The 21,625-nt window shown below is 42.3% G+C and overlaps 1 protein-coding gene across 1 annotated transcript in view; it reads right to left on the reverse strand.

Annotated features, from left to right (window-relative positions):
* The window catches only part of L3MBTL4 (L3MBTL histone methyl-lysine binding protein 4), a 352,211-nt gene extending 331,506 nt beyond the window's left edge, over window positions 1-20,705 (reverse strand). The window contains exon 1 of the mRNA XM_029228654.1: window positions 20,559-20,705. The gene's annotated coding sequence lies outside the window, so the exon portion shown is untranslated. The remainder of the gene's footprint in view (window positions 1-20,558) is intronic.
* Between the last annotated feature and the right edge of the window lie 920 nt (window positions 20,706-21,625).

A 21,625-nucleotide genomic window follows, 5' to 3' on the forward strand; every position in this document is an offset into this window, starting at 1 on the left:
CAAGGAAGCCAGAGTGACAGAGCAGAGTAAGCTGGGGGAGAAGGTAGGAGACGGGTCAGGAAGGCAGAGGAGAGCCAGCAACGAAAGACTTGCAGATCATGGAAAGGGCTCTCCTTTAACTATGAATGAAACGTGAATGCGATTAAAGGGTTCTGAACAGACAAGACCTGAGTGGACCCCGTGGAAGGCAAGGCTATAAACAGGGAGGCCAATCGAGAACCTGCAGCTGTGGTCCAGGTGAGATGACGATGGCTTGGACAGAGGTGGCAGTGTCTAAGGACATAAGAAGCGGCCAGAGGCTGGGCACACTTCAGAGACAGAGCCACCAGGATCTGATGACAGACTGGATTATGTAGAAAGAAAAATGACTCCAAGGTTTTTGGCCTGAACATACTCAAGAGAAAATAAGACTGGAAATACAGGTTGGGCCTGAGCATAGATCATCTACCAAACTGAAGTCTTAGGAGCCACAGTGGACCCTGAAATATGAGGTCCTCACCTAAGAGAACTTGGGCAAATCACACCATCTCTCTGTGCTATGACTCCCATGTCCACAAAATGAAGCAAAGAATTAGATTTGTGCTTCTCCAACTAGGATCCCCATACGAGTACTCAAAGTCACAATACAATTTCACAAATCTTCCCAGAAAGCTAACTGTATTAACAGATTCAGGGAGTAATTTGTTTTTTATCGGTTTTATTTATCATAAAAGAAAACTGGTATATGATGGGAGTGGAAGAGAAAACACTGCCTGAATATGTACATAAAAGTTTGCTTCGTGAAAGAACTATCTGCTTTCTCAACTGGCATTTGGCCACTTTGATGGAAAAGTTTGAGAAGTCCTGGTTTCAGTGGTATCTCTGGGCCCTTCTGCTTTAACATTCTGCTTTAGACACATTTTACTGGCTTTCAACCTTTAAAGTCTTCTAGTGGGCAAAACAGAGGAGACATGGCTGTGGCTAGGGCATAAAATACAATTCTTTACATCTTTCACAACGTTCAAGTGTAACTAACAGAAGGTAAACTGTAGAAATGGGGGAAAATGGAAGAAAAAAGAGGGTGAAAATATCCTAATCTTGATAAGGAGGAGCCAAGTGAGATGATCAAAAGTTGACAGGACAAGAAACAATCACACCGAAAGGAAGAGAAGGGAGGGAAGCAGTATGAGAACAATTCTCGTCCTTCCCATCTGAATGTCAACAGACAGTATATGAAAACGGATGAAACGAGGGAAAGAGGCACAGACACATTATCCAGAGTTACGGAGGCACAGAGCAGCAAACCAGCCAACAAACAGGTGAAAAGATGCTCAAATAGACTCCAGGTAATGCACATTAAAATAATAATGAGATACCTTTTATACCCATCAGATTGACATGAAATTAAAAGAAGCTCTGGCCAGAGATGCAAGGGAAAAGGTACCTTCCTGCTGCTGGATAAATGATGTGCTTTTGGAAAGCAATCTGAGGTTTCTGACATCATCAAGACGGCGGAGTAGGAAACCCCAGCCTCCATCCCTCCACTAACAATTAGCAAGCGATCCCCCAACCAAATAGCTCTGAGAGAGCTCGGGAGTCCAATTAAGAAGCTTCAGCAATGGGGTAGAGCAACAAACCTGAGAACAATGGCACCAAATAGGCAGGAAGAAGGACTTAATTCTGCATCACCCCACCTCCCAGGCTGGCAGTGCTCAGCACCAGGGGGGCTCCCTAGCCTGACGGAGATCCCCTTGGCAGGAGAAGGAGAGCCAGGTGAGCGACCACCTCCCCAGGCTATCGGGGCACTGCACAAGGGATCACCCCGCCAGGACTGGCAGAGGTGAGACGGCCAAGGCCAGCCAGGAACAAGGAAGCAGGACAGGGGCTGCCAGTATCCACCACGCAGTAGGAGCAGCCCCAGACCCCAGTGCCCTGCTCTGCAGAGGAACCACGAGCCCTCTCTGCTGAGCACCTCACAGCCCTGAAGATGCTGTGGACCCCACAGCCTTCATCTGAGGACTTTGTCACAGACCCCAGGAAACTGCTCTATATACACTATTTTATATATATTTGTTTATTTATACACACACACACACACATATATAATAGATAACCAACAAGGACCTACTGCATAGCACAGGGAACTATAAATAAATATATTTATATATATATGTATAACTGAATCACTTTGCTGTATACCTGAAAGTAACACAATGTTGAAAATCAACTATAACTCAATTAAAAAAAATTTTTTAAGGCTATAAGCAAGGAGGAGACAGACCCAGGCAGGACATTTTTGAATGTTTATTCAAAGATGTAAACATTTTAAGTGTAAAAATGGATGTTTGGGAATTCTGAGGAAATGAACAAAAAATGCTGATGAAGTATGAGCACAAACACCAACTAGACTAAGACGAAACTTAGATGATCTGAGACACCAAAGGAAGGGAGGAAAGAAGTGCAGCAGGGCAGGACTAACCAGAGAAGGACCAAGACAAACTGTCCACAAGATAATCAACAGGGAAGTCGAAAGACAGAGTGTGTTTCACATTTCTGAACACCACAGTGCAAGATACTGGGGCACAAGCATGAAAAACAACAAACAAAAACTTTTTTTTATTAGTATTTTAAAAGCTACTAAAACCTACAAGCAGCCTATTTATGCCAAGTTCAAAAAGCTGAGCAAACCTGTGTTAACTGTTGCCACTTTTTGTCATTAACTATGTGCAACTACATTTTTTCAAGTTGTTATAAAAAGCAAAATGCCAGAACAACTAGACATCCAATCTCTATTTCAAATTATCACCTAAAGAGCCCAATATCCAAAAAATCCATATCAAGAAAACAACTGATATGAAACAATGATATCACAGTGTGATAAGAAATTTGCTTGATAAACAGTTCAAAGAAGAAGTCGTAAAGATGCTCGCCGAACTCAGTAGAAGAATGGACGAAGTCAGCAAGAAATTCAAAAAAGAAATAGAAAATATAAAAAAAAGACCAATCAGAACCACAAAATAGAGAAACTGAAGTGAAAAAATACACTAAAGGGAAACAACCGCAAATGAGAGGATGCAAAAGAAAAGGATCAGCAATCTGAAAGACAGGGTAGTGGAAACTATCCAACTGGGACAGCAAAACGAAAAATGAATTCTAAAAGGAGGCTGATTTAAGGGACCTCTGAGACAACATTACGTGTACTAACATTCACATTATAGGGGTCCCAGAAAAAGAAAGGAGAGAGAAAGGGGCAGTAGACATATTTGAAGAAATAATGCTGAAAACTTCCCTAACCTGGTAAAGGAAACAAACATCCAAGTCCAAGAAACTCAGCAAGTTACAACAAGATGAACCCAGAGACCCACAACCAAGACACATCAAAATTAAATGTCAAAAATTAAAGATAAAGAGAAAATCTTAAAAGCAGCAAGAAAAAAACAACTAGTTATGTAAAAGAAACTGCCATAAGACTATTAGCTGATTTTTCAGCAGAAACTCTACAGGAAGAGACTGAAACAATATACTCAAAGTACTGAAAGGAGAAAATTTACAACCAAGAATACTCTACCCAGCAAGGTTATCATTCAAAATTGAAGGAGAGAAGAAGAGTTTCCCAAACAAGTAAAAGCTAAAGGACTTCACCACCAAAAAACCAGCCTTATGATAAACGTTAAAGGAACTTCCTTAAATGAAAAAGAAAAGTCCGTAACTAGAAACAAAAAAATCACAAAAGAAAAACTCTCAATGGTAAAGGCAAATATGTAGTAAAGGTAGTGGATCAACCACCTGTAAAGACAGTATGAGAATTAAAAGACAAAAGTAGTAAAATAACTTATATCTAAAATAATTTGTTAAGCAATACACAAAATACAGAGATATAAAATATGATGTCAAAAACATAAAACATGAAAGAGAGGAGTGAAAGTACAGTGCTTTAAAAATGCACCCAAACCTAAGCTACCATAAATTTAAAATCGACTGCTGTATATATAGGTTGTCACATATGAACCTCATGGTAACCATAAACCAAGAACCAAACACAGACACACAAAAAATAAAGAGAAAAATTACAAACACAACACTAAAGTACATCATCAAATCACAAGGGAAGAGAATAAGAGAAGAAAGGAACAGAGAATAATGACAAAAAAGAGAGGGAAAACAATTAACAAAATGGTAATAAGTATATACCTATCAATAATTATTTTAAATGCAGACAGACTAAATGCTCCAATCTAAAGACATAAGGTCGCCAAATAGATAAGAAAGATAAAACCCATATATATCCTGCTACAAGAGACTCACTTCAGATATAAAGACACACACAGACTGAAATTGAAGGGATGGAAACAGATATTCCATGCAACTGGAAACAAAAAGAAAGCTGAGGTAGCAATACTTGTATCAGGCAAAATAGATTTTAAAACAAAGACTGTAGCAAGAGACAAAGAAGGACATTACATAATGATAAAAGGATCAATCCAACATGAGAATATAACACTCGTAAATATCTATCTATACACCCAACATAGGGATGCCTAAATACATAGAGCAAAAACTGACAGACATAAAGGGCATACTGACAATAATACAATAGTAAGGGACTTGGACATCCCCCTTACAACAATGTATAGGTTACCTAGGCAGAAAGTCAATAAGAGAATATTGGCCTTAAATGATACATTAGACCACATGAACTTAATAGATAAATATAGAAAATTACTCAAAAACAGCAAAATACACATTCTTTTCAAGTGCACATGGAACATTCTCCAGGAAAGATCACACGTTAAGCCACAAAGCAAGTCTCAATAAATTTAATAAGACTAAAATCCTATCAAGCATCTTGTCCAACTACAATGGTATGAAAACAGAAATCAATTACAAAAAGAAAATTGGAAAAAAAACACAAATATGTGGAAGCTAAACAATATGCTACTAAACAAGCAATGGGTCAACAAAGAAATTCAAAGAGGAAAATTTAAAATACCTGGAAACAAATGAAAATGGAAACACAACATTCCGAAATCTGTGGGATGTAGCAAAAGCAGTTCTAAGAGGGAAGTTTATAGCAATACAAGCCTACCTTAGGAAACAAGAGAAATCTCAAATAAACAATCTAACCTGACATCCTAAGGAACTAGAAAAGAAGAACAAATGAAGCCCAAAGTTAGTAGATGGAAGGAAATAATAAAGATCAGAGCAGAAATAAGTGAAATAGAAACCAAATAATAATAATAATAGAAATGATCAATGAAACTAAGCGCTGGTTCTTTGAAAAGATAAACAAAATGGATAAAACTTCAGCTGAGCTCATCAAGACAAAAAGAGAGAGGGCCCAAATACATAAAATCAGAAATGAAAGAGAAGTTACAATCAATGCCACAGAAGTACAAAGTATCACAAGAGATTACTATTAATAATTACACACCAACAAACTGGACAACCTAAAAGAAACTGATAAATTTCTAAAAACATATAATCTTCCAAGAATGAAGGAGGAAGAAACAGAAAATCTGTGATCACTAGTAAAGAAATGGATTCAGTAATCAAAAAACTCTTTACAAACAAAAATCCAGGCCAAATGACTTCAGAGCTGAATTCTACCAAACATTTAAAGAAGAGTTAACAGCTATCCTTCTCAAAGTATTCCAAAAAACTGAAAAGCAAGGAATGCTTCAGACTCATTCCATGAGGCACCATTACCCCGATATGAAAACCAGACCAGAAAATTTCAGGCCAATATCCCAAAATCATCAACAAAATATTAGCAAACCAAATACAACAACACATCAAAAGGATCATACACCATGAACAAGTGGGATTTATTCCAGAGATACAAGGATGGTTCAACATCCCTAACTCAATCCATGTGACACCACATTAACAAAATGAAGGATAAAATCATATTGTCTTCTCAACAGATGCTGAAAAAGCATTTGACAAAATTCACCATAATTTCATGATAAAAACTCTGAACAACCTGGTAGAAGAAATGTACCTCAACATAGTAAAGGCCATACATGACAAGCCCACAGCTAACATTATACACAGTGGTAAAAACCATAAAGCTTTTCTTCCAAGATCAGGAACAAGACAAGGATGCCAACTCTCGCCACTTTTAATCAACATAGTACTGGAAGTCAGTAACTAGACAAGAAAAAGAAATAGAGGAACCCAAAATGGAAAGGAAGAAGTAAACCTGTCACTACCAGCACACTTTGTTTTATTGTGCTTTGCTTTACTGTACTCCACAGACATTGCTTTTTTTTTTTTTTTTTTTTTTTTTTAACAAATAGAACATTCGTATAAACCTTGCATTGAGCAAGTCCATTTGCACCATTTTTCTAACAGGATTTGCTCATGTTGTGTCTTTGTATCACATTTTGGTAATTCTCACATTTCAGACTTTTTCATTATTATTATATTTGTTATGGTGATCTGTGATCAGTAGTCTTTGATGGTAATACTGAGACTCATTGGAGGCTCAGATGACGTCTAGCATTTTTAGCAATAGAGTAATTTTTAATTAGGGTAAGCACGTTTTTTTAGACATAATGCTATGCACACTTAATAAAGTACAGTATAGTGCAAACATAAACTTTATATGCACTGGAAAACTGAAAAATTCATGTAACTCATTTTATTGCAATATTTGCTTTCTTGTGGTCGTCTGGAACCAAACGCCCAATATCTCCAAGCTATGCCTGCATTTGAACATGACATGATGTTATATATAGAAAACCCTTAAGATTCCACCAAAAACTGTTAGAACTAATAAATGAATTTAGTAAAATTGCAGGATACAAAATCAGTATATACAGAAATCTGTTGCATTTCTATACACTGATAACAAATTATTATAAAGAGAAACTAAGAAAGCAATCCCATTTACAACTGCATCAAAAAGAATAATATATCTAGGAATAAATTTAACTGAGGCAATAAAAGACCTGTACTCTGAAAACTATAAGATATTAATGAAATAAATTGAAGATGCCACAAATAATTAGAAAGATGTACCATGCTAATGGATTGGAAGAATTAATATTGATAAAATGTCCATGTAATCCAAAGCAAACTACAGATTCAATGCATTGAATAACTTTTCACAGAAATGTAACAAATAATCCTAAAATTTGTATGAAACCCCGAAAGACCCCTAATAGTCAAAGCAATCTTAAGAAAGAAGAACAAAGCTGGAGGTATCATGCTCCCTGATTTCAGACTATACTATAAAGCTATAGTAATCAAAACAGAATAGTGGTCAACTAATCTACAACAAAGGAGACAAGAGTATACAACAGGAAAAAGACAACCTCTTCAATAAGTGTTGCTGGGAAAACTGGATAGCTATGTGCAAAAGAATCAAGCTAGACTACTCTTTCACATATACAGAAATAAACACCAAATTGATTAAAGACTTAAATCTAACACCTGAAACCATAAAATTCCTAGAACAAAACAAAGCATGCTCTTTGACATGGGTTTTAGCAATATTTGTTTGGATATGTCTCATCAGGCAAGGAAAACAAAAGCAAAAACAAACGAATGAGACTACATCAAATTAAACAAAAAAGGTTTTGCACAGTGAAGGAAACTATCAACAAACCAAAAAAGCAGCCTACTCAATGAAAGAAGATATTTGCAAACAATGTATCTGACAAGGGGTTAATATTCAAAATATACAAAGAATTCATACAACTCAACATCAAAAATGGATAGAGGACCCAAACAGACATTTTTCCAAAGAAGGCATACAGATGGACAATAGGTCCATGAAAAGATGCTCAACATCACTAGTCATCAGGGAAATGCAAATCAAAACCATAATGAGATATCACCTCACACCACTCAGAATGGCTATTATCAAAACAAAACTAGTGTTGGTGAAGATGAGGAGAAAAGGGAACACTTGTGCAATGTTGATGGGAATGTAAACTGGTGCAGCCTCTATGGAAAATAGTATGGAGGTTCCTCAAAAAATTAAAAACGGAATTCCCACATGATACAACAATTCCACTTCTGGGTATTTATCTGAAGAAAACAAAAGCACTAATTCAAAAACATGTATGTACCCCTATGTTCATTACAGCATTATTTACATTATCCAAGATATGGAAGCAACTTAAGCATCCACACATACAGACATGGAATATTACTTAGCCATGAAAAAAATGAAATTTCACCATTTGTGACACCATGGATGGACCTAGAGAATATTATGCTTAGTGAAATAGGTCAAACAAAGACAAATACAATATAATTTCACTTATATGTGGAATCTAAAAAACTAAACAAACAAACAAAACAGAAACAAACTCACAGATACAGAAAACAAACTGGCGGTTGCCAAAGGAGGTAGGTGGGGGATTGGGTGAAATAGTTGCAGGAGGTTTAGATGTACAAACTTTCAGTTATAAAATAAGTCACAGAGATGCAATGTACAACATAGGGAATATAGTCAATAACATCAGAGTAACTTTGTACAGTGACAGATGGTTCTAAACTTATCATGGTCATCAATTTGTAATGTATATAAATGTCAAGTCACTATGTTGTACACCTGAAACTAATATAATATTGTATTTCAATTAAAAAAAAGAAAAAGCAATAGATAGATAGACAGATAGGACCCAGGAAATTACATAAACATTTTAAATAACTAGATTTCTGACTTTGATTGTGAGGGGAGAAAATAGAAAAGAAAGGAATATTAAGCCTGGCAACAAAGAATTCAAACTCCCAAAAGCACGAACACATGGCACAGGCCTGCAGATGTACACCAGGGCACCGCAAGCCCACGACTCCCTCCCATCTTACATCCAGGCCACTTCACCTCCTCAAGTCACCTGCCAGTCCCAGATGACTCTAAGGTTCCAGACCCTTGAAGCCTGCCCTCAGGAGCCCTTGAGAGCACCCCAAATGTTTGCTCAGCAGTCCTAAAACAATCAGTTGCTCTCTGCTTATGGGTTGGAAGATATGTTTCAGTAACACACAGGGGCTGGATCTTCACCTCAAACTGGTTTCTAACTTACTTTTCCTATTTGTCTTTAATCTGGCTAGATCTAAATAAGGTCACATGAAACCTCTTTACATTTTAATTACACTTAGTCAAATATTTGAAAAGAAAAAGGAAATGGTGCCACCTAACTGTATAAGTGGCTTTCTTATTAAGGGTTGTTTATTTTATTTATTTATTTTTTTTGCTGTATGTTAACTGTCAGCCATAACCATTTATTTCTTATTCACTTTTATCTTAACTGACTGGGTATAATTTATCAAAGTTCAGAAGTTACTATCTTCTCAAAAGCTAGCAAAATGTCAAGTGTCACTGTACTTACATCTTAGAAAATAACAAACTCCAACTCTTTTAGGTAATATAACTAATGGAAAATTAACACAGTAAATTTTATTGTTAACCTTAAGAAGACCTTTCATATGAAATTTCTTTATATGATACACTGAAATATTCAGAATACTAGTCAGTTTAGTTCCCTCAGAAAACCATTTCTTCTATTACAGAAATTCTTGACAGTTGGTGACCTGTAAAATGTAACATTTTTATCCAATGAAAAACTTTTAAATAAAAACAAAGAGATATCTTAAACACTCTGGCTAGGAGTTAACTGCCACTACGAACTCTGACCTTAAGCAATCACCGTGCAGCAAAATCAGCACATGTTTTAAAAAAGTAATAACTGACATCCATATGGATAGGCTCTAAAAGTATAAAGTACGGTAGAAATACCAAAGGTAAACTTTAAAAATATCTTTATATAGTGCTAAATTAAAAATATGGGGGAAAACCAAGTTAGGATGTTCTGCATCTGACCTTGCAAAGTTCTTTTCTGTTAAGTCTACCAAAAATTATACTTCAGCAAGCCTTCCAAAACACAGAGTAAGCCTTAAGCAACTTAATACATCAACTTTCTGTTTCCTTTACATATGGTGTATGTGTAAATCCATTATTAGTTGATAAACCATTGAGTGCATTTGCCCAAGTGTTTCTACACTCAGCCTATAGATATAGAGTGAAACACGAGACAAAAGAGTGACAGAAAAGCCAGAGGTGATATCAAAGAAGAAGACTGCAAAAATCTGTGGGTCTGATATTTGTAAACTTCTTGAGAAGCTTCCTGAACACTCTGCACGTACCGGCAATAATCAAGAAAACGGCCTATACCCACCCCCAAAATCAACACACAGCTCCTGAGAACTGTAGGCTACAGACAGGTTCAGAGAGACACCAGGCTTTGAACTCCAACCTCAAGGCAGACAGAGGCCAAACCCAGTGAGCTGCCCCGTTCAGAATCCCACATTTTCCTCCAGCCTCACTGCTGAGTGTCAGGACCTATGACTTACAGTGTGCCCTCCATTTGCACTCTTGGACTAGGACACAATTTTAATTTGAAGTTACCTGATGCGTTGGCCAACTCTCACCTCTAGTTTGCATCATCAGAAAAAGACCTCATAAAACCACATGCCCTACCCTTTAAACACAACCTTATGTTATATCTAATTCTAATTACACAGTGGCCACAAGCTGAACTGAAAGAGGAATATGTCCTTATATCTCTCACGGACAATAATAGTTACCCAAATCAATAATAAACGCGAAGTCGTCATATGCGAGGATGCGGGGGTGTGTAATAGCGTATATGGCACATATTTAACTTGAGTGCCTATAGGCTCCATTTATAGACATCACTGTGCATTCATTTTATATGCTATATTTCATTTCATCCTCTGAATTCTCACTAGTTTTCAAACACCATTAAAATATTACTTTGTGGAACTTGGAGCCCCCGTTTCTTCTTACATGGTATTCAGTCTGTAAGAATGTACTGGAATCCAGTCCCACCCTCATTCTCACCCCAAACCTCAAAACGTACCCAGAACTGCAGCTGCACCGGGGCAACAACACAGGGTATAACGTGTAGGTAAAAGTACAAATGAGGGGGAAAACAGTGTGCACACGAGGACTAGAACGTTACACGCAAACCACGTAAGAGTAAACCCCAAATGCTAAAACTAATTTTCATTCTCAATTCCTATTTTTAGATAAAAAATGGAATAGGGTACTTACTGCAAAGGCTCTCACTTTTCAAAGGTGAGAGTCAGTCCCACCTGACATTCATGTATTTGAAAACCCTATTTATGCTTCTCTAAACCTTGAACAAAATTCTATTTTACATATAATCAAAAAGTATTTTGCATGGTTTTCATATTTCCTATCTTTCCCTGGAATGCAACTCTGTGTAAAGGGAGGAACGGTTTTACTTTGTTTCAGGTGGAATTTCAGCAAGTGCTGTCTACCATTTCAGGAGAAGCAGCCATGGCTGCTCAGACACCCTTGCCTGAGGCAGTCTCCCTGCGTCAGCATTTTAACTGGTCACTTTCACACTGAGTCCACCCGTAGGTACAAGCATCCAAAGACTTCATTTTATTTTCTAGACTAATCATACCCAAACATTTTGAAACACATACCATTTTACTATAAATTACCTTCCATTTATTTCTCCCCCTTATTATACATGGACATTATATTGACTTTTTGGAAGCGTGTGCCATCATCCCCTCTAGCTTCATCTCAAGTCTGGGAGGGGTGGCACATTCAAACTCTGGCAACAAAATGAAGAGGAGAAGCTCCATTTCCTGTCCCCTCTTTAAAAGGTTCCCTCATCTTATTCCCAGAAGGAAGATCCTCATTGCGGGTGGGTCAGTGTGACTCTAAGGAGGGTATAAAAGAGACCAGAGCACTTACCTAACTATGGGACCTTCGTTATGGAAACTCAGGAGTGGATTAGGTGGAAATCAGAATAATTTCAAGAAGGTGAGTGAATTAAACCACCCCTCAAAATAGGTTATTAACTATTTCATTTTATTTTCAGTTTTGACCGATATTTTCAGTGATTCAGCCTGAGGAAACGTTGGAGAATTTTTTCAGTCCTCGTACAGAAGGGCATATGTATTCTGGCGACTCTATTATCTTCACTTGTAATATAACACTCAGTGAGAACGCATGAAGATGAGGACAGGGATTTTTCAATTTGCAGGAAGTGACTATCTTTCTTCTTTTGTGCAACATGCCAGCAGGGGCCACACGAATGATCTGGAAATAACACAACGCTGAACACACCATTCATCCCCACGAGGGCCTGATTAAAGCCGTGGGCTTCTCCTGTCTGGGACACAGGTCCCTGTTGGGGGGTGGGCAGTGTGATGGGACCCAGCTGGCGGCAGGAAGGTGGCTGGCCCTGCACTGCGCAACCCGCCAAGTCAGCTTCTGCTGGACCATACATGGAGCAGAACAAGAGCGCCTGTGCACCAGGGACTGGACGCAGGTGTCCTCCCTCTCTGCTTTCAGAAAGCATGTGCCTTTTTGTCAGCACAGGCACTGACTTTTTCACACCTCTCCCGTGGCGTCTGAGGGGCCAGTCCCTGGCAAGCCCCCTCCCCAGATCGATTCTGGGTATTTCCCAGTGCCTGGGCCTGGCGTGCAGTAGGTACTCAAAAGCACCGCTGAATGAATAAATACACAAATACACAGGTGCGTCCTCCCTGATGCGATACACAGAAACCACAAACTCGGCCCTGTGTCCCTGGGGGTGGGGCCGGCGTCTCAGCGTCCCTTTGGCTCCATCTCAACCCGGGTGATTCTGCCCTCTCTGGCCCCTCCTTAGGGAACATTTGGAAACATCTAGAGACATTTTTGGTTGTCACAACTAAGTGCGGAGAAGTGCTACAGACACCCAGCGGGTAGGGACCAGGGATGCTGCTGTTACAGACATCCTATAATGCACACGACAGCCCCTTAGAATAAAAAAATGACTTAATAGTAGAGACTGAGAAAACCTGAATTAGATTCTTCTAAACTCCCTAAAATTCAAGAAAATGCTAAGTCTAAGTTGCTAGGTGTGGGACAGGATGAAGCTTCTTCATAAGCCATAGCTGACCTACGGTAGACGCTACAGCTACTTTGAGCTGAAAGTTCTAGAAACTTGAAAGACAATTTATGTGGACATCAATCCAATTTAAAACCAGGCCCACTGGGGCTTCCCTGGTGGCGCAGTGGTTGAGGGTTTGCCTGCTAATGCAGGGTACGCAGGTTCGAGCACTGGTCTGGGAAGATCCCACATGCCGCGGAGCAACTAGGCCCGTGAGCCACAACTACTGAGCCTGCGCGTCTGGAGCCTGTGCTCCGCAACAAGAGAGGCCGCCATACTGAGAGGCCCGCGCACCGCGATGAAGAGTGGCCCCCACTTGCCACAACTAGAGAAAGCCCTCGCACAGAAACGGAGACCCAACACAGCCCAAAATAAATTTTAAAATAAATAAATAAATAAATACTCCTGTTCTCTGTTTAAAAAAAAAAAAAAACAGGCCCACTAACCTCACACCTTGCGAATCACGTTGGTGATTAATGTATGACTGTACCCTGCATGGCTTCCTTTCTTTTTCCTCTCTCCATTTACTCCATGGACATGGTTTGTTTTGGACACAGGCGTGAGCCGGTTCTGAAAAGACTGGCGGTGATATTCTCCTTGTCCTCACAGCAGAAGAAAAAAGTGGCCCTCAGGATCACGTACGATCGGCTGCTGTAAAATGGACGGGCTTTGCATTCACACAAAACACAAAGATGGCAACAGCTGGAAGGCGGACGCTTCCATCCTGTACGCAGGCTCCATCCACAGGGCGGGTGCCAACTGACAGCTGCTAATTTACATGGGATGCGGGACCCAGCACCATACTATTACCTTTCTGAAAAGAACCAAGTATCTGTGGCATTCGATTAACAAAACAAATGAAATATACTCATCACCCTACACAGAAGTCTATCAACTTGGAAATCACTCTAAGCGTGGGATTTGCTCTCCTGCGCTGGTGATGACATCTCAAATTCTTGGTCTGTTAGCCCTGATGGTTCCTACTCTAAGCTCAGTTGTATGCATTAAGCTGCCCGAGAAACATCCACATATCATGTGGGAATAAAATGACAGCCAGCTCACTGTTTTCAAAGAGAAAGGGAGAAAAAAAAGTCTTTGTTCTAACCATCCTCAGAAATTGACTGCATAAAATATAGATTTGAAAGCGTCATGTCGGCATCTCTAATAATTCACCTTGATGATGTCTAGTTCCAGGACTAAAGGGTGTAATGATCTGGAATCAAAGGATATTCTTTGCCATAAAGCAAAAGAGAAGAACCTTTATACTTCCTTTGACACGTGACCATAATAATAATAAAATGAGTGGCTGAAAGGTCAGTGCTTACATTTTCAATCAAACCCAAAGTCTAAGCTGAACAGTCACAGAATCCCCAAATGCTAGGGACTTTGTGGAATTTCTTTTCTGTATGAGCCTGTCACTAATTGAATCAAAATCACTCAACCTTTATTTACTGGTGTCTAACACGTGTCAGGCAATCGCTGGGCTTTGGAAAGATACAGGGAACTGAGCGAGCCCTCACTTAACCCAAAAAGTTCCGTGGGGACCAAAGTTCTACCCTTCAGAGTGAGATACGCACAACGGCACATCGCGGTAGGAAAGCACACGGCAGAGGGGGTGAAACGCAGGTTTAGGGATGCCTGGAGGCTTCCTGGAGGAGGAAACCTCACAACGAGAAAACCAGGTACAAATGAGCAAGAGCCCACAGGCAAGAGAAAGCACCATCCCCTCCAATCATACAAAAAGTAGTGTCTCACAAACGCTTAGACAACTGGTTAAAAAGATACACTTTAACACAGGAATATGTTTTTAAAATTCCAGAGAAGCATGATGGAAAGCTTTAAAAAGCCTAGCTTCTACCCAGAGTTTGATCATTCCAGCCTCTCACACAAGCATGTGCCTTACAGAGTCACAGGGCTGGGCCCAGCTGCCCACTCCTCACTACCAGGTTTAACCAGGTCAGACTTAAATGGCAGGAATCAGCAGAATAAGAAGCTGATATGCTTGCTGATATTCTCCATCAGGATTCATAAGAAAGTGAAGGATGAGTGAAGGAAAACCACGTGAGCAAAGGAAAGTACATTCAGCACGTCATGGAGCCGACGCCACAAGTCAGAGGCTGTGAAACAGCCACAAACGGTATCCGGTCAGCAAACACACTGTTTACCTTGGCAGTGTCCTAGCACCTACTAGGGAGCCCACACTTTTAAATAGGGAGGTTTCACATTGATTTTAATGCAGGTTTCCAACTTGGGGTAGTTTTTTAAAGAAATAATAACTACCCCTTTAGAACATATAGGAGTAGTTTGCCACAGTCTCCACCACTCCCTACTGTCTCCATGGTACTGAGGGGATTTTCCTCCCTCTCATTATCCTTGTACTTAGAGAACTTCTTATACTAAACAAGGGCCTGTGCGCAGGTTTCAAAGGTGAGAAAATGAAAGCAAAATCAAGAGGACGCTGAGTTTTCTTCTCTCTGCCAGCTTCACTCAGTTCCCTTCCCTGTCTAGCCCCTGACATCGAAATTGGTGACCCCGGATTTAGGTCTGAACCCCATCTGCCAAACAGTGCCAAGTCAGGGTACCCTGCATGGCTCCATCTAGAAAACCAAAGGCAAGAGCAGCACATGTGCTCATCTATGAACTGGGCCTTGGATTGAACCAGTGCTCACCTGGATCCATTTATACAGGCCTGGAATCATGTCTGTAATCTGCTCCTTCATTTTTACTTAGAAAGAAGTTATAGCAATAATAATAGTGACGAAGAGCAATTTTGTAGCTGCTGTCACTCGAGAAAGTCCCATTTTTAAGTTTGATGTACTCACAAAAGAAGGAACCATGAAGAATAAGCAATGGCTCCTAATTGCAGGGCCAGAGACCTTTCAGGGGCTTGGAGAGTCTCCCGGTGTTGAGATCAGTGTTGGGACACCAGGCTGCAGGGGAAACTGAGAAACAGATGGTCCACACAGCATACCAGGTCATTTTAGACCTTCCTGGTCAGGGCTGAAAACGCTCCCCGCAAGGCTGCTTGACGGCTGCCCTGAGACCGCGTGCACTTGGGCACACGTGTCCACCTGCAGACAGATCTGCTGCTCCAATTCAAGAGGGCCGGTAGGTCTGGTATGAGCTGAGCAGAATACAAAAAGCCCACAGCCACAGAAAAGGGAAAGAAAGCCCACATTTGTTAAACTCCAAAACCATGTGCCAAGCACAAAGCTGGGTGCCTGACACACGTCACAACCACACCAAGCTGTCTCCCTAAAAATAACCAACATCCAGTGGGTCTTACACAGGAAAAACGGTCCAAGCCACATTACGAGGTCTGCTTCATCCCAGTCTTCCCCCATCTACGAAAATTAACCCAGTTTCTCATGTGAAAATTCAGGGTAGCAATTTTACCCTCCCATCCATAAGCAATTTTGTAAATTCTACCTCCAAAGTACTCCTGGAGTCCCTCCATCTCTGCCCAGCTCCCCTCACCGGGACTCCCGAGGTGGCATCCTAACTGGTCCTGCCACCCGCACAGTATTCCAGAGGCGGCAGCCCACGGGAGCCTCACCCAACACAAAGCAGATTCCACCACGCCCTGCTCAGCCCCTGCAAAGCCTTCCTGTGGGAAGCAGGAGAGAATGCACAACCCTCAGCGCGTCCTTCCTGGGGCTTCCCGCTCAGGCCCCGACTCCCCCAGCCCCTCGCCCACCCTGGGCCTCGCCCTCCCCCTGCCTGCTTCGCACACGTGCCTCCCTGTCCCTCAACTTCTCTCTGCCCTGCCCCCTGCCTGGTCAGTGGCTCCTCTTCTCAGAGACGCCTCTTCTACCCACAAACCAAATTAGGGGCTTCTGTTGGTCTTCCCCATAATATACTTCAAGTCTGTCCTTAGACATTTATGGGGGAGATTGTTTAATGTCTGTCCCCTCGCTGGACTATTCGCTCCATTAAGGCAGGAGTTGTCTGCACTAGTCACCCCCATGCACACCGCACACAATAGACACAAAGTGGATGCCCAGCAAAAATGCCTCGTCTCCATTTAGGTTCCTTAATTCACTACCCCTCAAAAAAACAGGGAGTAAGTAAGGCAACCATGATTTAATCTGAAAGCTATCACAAAACAACAAGGTCCTACTGTACAGCACAGGGAACTATATTCAACATCCTGAGATAAACCATAATGGAAAAGAATATAAAGAAGAATGTATATATATGTATAACTGAGTCACTTTGCTGTACAGCAGAAACTAACACAACACTGTACATCAACTATACTTCAATAATTTTTTTTTTTTTAATTTTAAAAAGCTATCACGGGGGCTTCCCTGGTGGCGCAGTGGTTGAGAGTCCGCCTGCCGATGCAGGGGACGCGGGTTCGTGCCCCGGTCCGGGACGATCCCACATGCTGTGGAGCGGCTGGGCCCGTGAGCCATGGCCGCTGAGCCTGCGCGTCCAGAGCCTGTGCTCCGCAACGGGGAGAGGCCACAGCAGTGAGAGGCCCGCATACCACAAAAAAAAAAAAAAAAGCTATCACAATCTTAAAAGCTATTGTAAGAGCTTACACACCAAAACGCTGTGTATGAAAGTGTCCTGCTGTCCATCTGTCCCTCTAATTGAATGCGTCCTCTCTGGCCAGGCACAGGGACAAAAGATGCATCACCGCTGCTCTGTCTCCCACGTCCCCCACCTGGTACCTTCCAAACGAGCTATCAATCAATTATTAATTGTGGCAGCCACCAAACTCTCATCACCTAAGATCCATCGTCAGAAGGGATGCACAAGCCTTCTCCACAATGTCTAGGCTCATTAAGAAAACACCTTGCCCATGAGCTGAAATCTACACAACAGGAAGAATAAAAGTTCAGGAGGTTCCCGGAGCAGGAGGTCCTCCTGCAGTGAATCCTCCCAGAAGGCACACATGGGGCCTGGGAGCAGAGGAACAGCTCTGATGGGCTCAGGGCAAAGTTTTCGTTTTTCCACTGCTACTGTGGAAAACTGTTTGTATTTGCAAAATAAAATAGGGGTAAATTCTTCTAAGGCATGGTTCTAAAAAAAGAGTAGTGCAAGTGTTTAAAAAAAAAGATATTACGTGTGTGAAGTAACTGGAGTTTTATTTCTCCCAAATATATTCTAATTCATTGTTTTTGCTTTATTTTGCTTAAGTCCAAGATAATATCCATATTTATACTAATCTCTGCAAGGGCCCTTTGGAAGTGTGTCCACTGTTTTTTTTGATGGACCTCAATGGTTTTCTTCACTTCTTCACTTTCTTCACAATAAACTACCCTCAAAATGTTCACCAACGCTACAAAGTAGAAATGCTTTGTAAACTGCAAACCACTATTCACAAGAAAGGGGAGCATCTATACGCCTAACACAGAAAGCAAAACACCACCGACGGCTCACACTGAGCCTTGCTACCACCATCACCTCCTTCTAGCCAAGTTCAACTCCATCTCCTCAGCTGGGATTTTTCATCAGTACGGACCTAACACAGAGCTCCCCCTCTGGTCCTGCAGGGGCTCCCCATCACCGGCTGCCTGCTTCCCCCCCAACCCCTGCACCATCTGACCATCTTGGTTTCTCTCAGGGACCCCTTCAGTGGGTGGAGGAGTCTCAGTCCCCAGTCAGGGAACCGCTCTCTCCTCTCTGGGTAATTCACTTGCTCCGTCCCGTGCTCCTTTTACTGTCACCCCCATGACAGCTGGAGACTTCCTGGCTGGCTTTCTCCCAGCCCAACGTCAGAGCGCCTCTCTCCAAGCTCAGCACTGCAGCAGCTCTGTGAATGCAGCTTTTAAAAAACTGAACTTGTCTGCTCCCCTCTGCTCCCAACTCGCCAATGTGGCTCTCCTGCCAACTTCCCCAATTCACAGCAGCAGTGTTCTTCATTAAAAGAATTAATTGAAACAATCAAGACACATTTAATGGTGATTGTCAAATCTCCTTCAGCTCTGAAGAAGGGACCCTAAGACACACTGGGAGGAATGGGGGCCGTCTGGTGCTTCCTGCACTGCTCCCCCACTCCCAGTGGCTTTCCGCTCTCCCTGCCCTTCAAGGTGACAACTCCAGGCCTTCCAGCTGCAAATCCTCCTTCATCATCCGAAGGGCTTCCTGACCGCTGCCTTCCCACCCAGCCTCTGCTCCCACCCGGAATGCACCCTCCAGATACCCGGTGAGTGTGTGCTTAAAGCACCCGCCAGGTACCAAGCCAGGCACCAGAGTGTTGTTATCATTTACGTTAAAAAGCTACGACCATGGTGCCAAAACACTCTGAACAAAGATAACTGAGGATCTGTTCCTGCCCTTGAAGGACATATATATGCTCCTTAAAGACAGAAACTAAGTCTTGAAGAATATATACAACTTTTTTTTGATGACTATAGTTAATGATGACTATAGTTAATAACACTGTATTACATATTTGAAAGTTGCTGGGAGAGTTGCTCTTAAAAGTCCTCAATCACAAGAAAAAAAAATTGTAACTACGTGAGGTGATGGATGTTAATTAAACTTACTGTGGTAATTATTCCACAATACACACATATATCACATCACTGTGTTGCACACCTGAAACATAAAATAATGTTATATGTCAACTATACCTCAATTTTTAAAAATTAATAAAAAGAAAATGGCAAAATCTAAAGTCTGGGCCATTAAAAAAGAACGTGTTTATATACAGATGAACCAGGAAAAGTGCAAGTCAAAGGAAGGAACTCGGGTTGTGAGAATCGGGAGAGCCTTCGCAGAGGAGAAATTATGATGAATCATGAAAAATGAATAGACATTTTCTCGTTTGGGAGGGTAGGGGCTGGTGAGGAGAGCATATATGTCCACAGTGCCCAAACTGGGCCCTGCAGATACTTTCTCTTTGTTCTAAATAAATCATAATCATCCTTTTTGGGGCATGAGACCCCCTTTCTCCCTCCTAGCTTCCCACACGCTACTTCCTTCTGTCCATCTACACAAGATTCAGCCCAAGGCCCGACTCCTTCTGGGTCCTTTTCTGATCACTCCAGACCCCAAAGACCTTCTCCTTGCCAAACCCTCTGACCACGGTCTGTTTCACAATGCTGGCATTTTATTTTAGACTGTTTTAGTCTCAGATCCTATTTATTGCCTCGTCATATCATTTTCTTCACAAGTGATTTGGTTTGCAAGTTTTATCTCCTCAACACACCAAAAGTCAAGCTGTTAGTGGTTTGTCCCATAGGAGATTTAATTATACAAATGACAATTGAAAATTTTTTAAGAAAAGTAAAAATGAATTAGTGTAATTTAAGATACAAATCACACAGCTACTGACTGCAATGATATATACAGATGGCAGAGCTCACCTAAGATTCTTACGATTAACTTAAAAATACACTTATTTCTCTTTAAATCAGAAGTTAGGGCAGTTCCTTAACTTTCCTTAATTCTGGTTTCACCAGATCACCTTCCCACCAACACCCTTTCTTAGGAAACAGATTGAGAGCTGGCTGCAGAGATAGACCAAGCTTAATACTTCTCTTGACCCCAACAGTGTGTGCAAAGTAAACAATTCCACAGTCAAGGTCACCTGCAGTACAAATCCATCGATGTGCCTCACAATCTGAGAACATAATAAACAGCAGTTTTAAGCTCATCTTCCTTACTACTCACCAGTTTCACACCAAGTGAGTATAGCAGAATCCAATCCATTTGGATGCTCCAAAGATCTCTACTCTGAAAGCTTTCTCTGGATTCTCAGGTACAATAAAGAGTAACTGAGGTTACTTAGCATCTTGTGAAGAGCTAAATGCATTCAAAGTCTTTATATTACCAAGCATCAAAAACAAAGTGCACGCCGCCACCACTGTTTGGCACTTTAACCTTTTCGAAAACACCAGGAGACCCCGCTACGCTTATATCGACTAAGGACTGAGACCAGAGCCCTCCAGGAGCATCTAGAAACCAGCTCCAACAGCAGGATCTCCGAAGCCGGTGCCTCGGGCAAGGTGTAGACGGAGTAACCTGCAGGGAGACTGAGTGGTGGGCACAGCCACTGCCTGGCCGAGGGGGTCCCCACCGGGCTGCCTTCCCTGGGCTTCCACACGCTGCAGCCTCAACAGTAACAAAGACCAGACCGTCCTTTTACTAAGTTTCCACTCCCGGGCATGGACGGATCAACGATGCCCCGCTAAGTGTATGGAGGCACACGTGGAATACAGCACGTTCTGCAGACTTTCATCTATGACCACGGGATATAAAAGGCAGGGCCAGAGCCCGCCGGAGCGCCCCGACCTCGGGGACACGCCCGCACCGACCCCGCAAGTAACCGCTCGACGCCCAGATGAGCCCAGCCCGCCGCGCTCTGGGCGGGGTCCCCGGGGAGGGCGGCAGGTGGGACCCCGGCCCCCACGTCCCCGCGCCGGGCCGGGCGGACTCTCGGCTCGGGTCTCGGCCCTCAGGACGGGAGCCGCGGGGACGTCCCGCCCAGGAGGAAGCGACGTCCAGAGCGGGGGCCCAAGGGCCGCGGGAGTCCTGCCGTCCCCGCCCCGGCCCGTCCGAAGTGGGCGACAAGTAGGCAGCGCCCCGCGGGGGAGCCCGGCCCGCGCCCGGAGGCGAAAGAGAAAGAGAAAGAGGCGGCGCGGGGCGAGGCGACTCCCAACTGCCGCCGCCCCCCGCCCGGCCCCGCCGCGGGCGACGCGCGCTCGGCGGGGCGCCGGGTGCGGGGCGCGGGGGCACCC

This window comes from Monodon monoceros, unplaced genomic scaffold (assembly GCF_005190385.1).
Source record: "Monodon monoceros isolate NGI ecotype Baffin Bay Population unplaced genomic scaffold, NGI_Narwhal_1 Super_Scaffold_1, whole genome shotgun sequence".
Classification (NCBI taxonomy): domain Eukaryota; kingdom Metazoa; phylum Chordata; class Mammalia; order Artiodactyla; family Monodontidae; genus Monodon; species Monodon monoceros.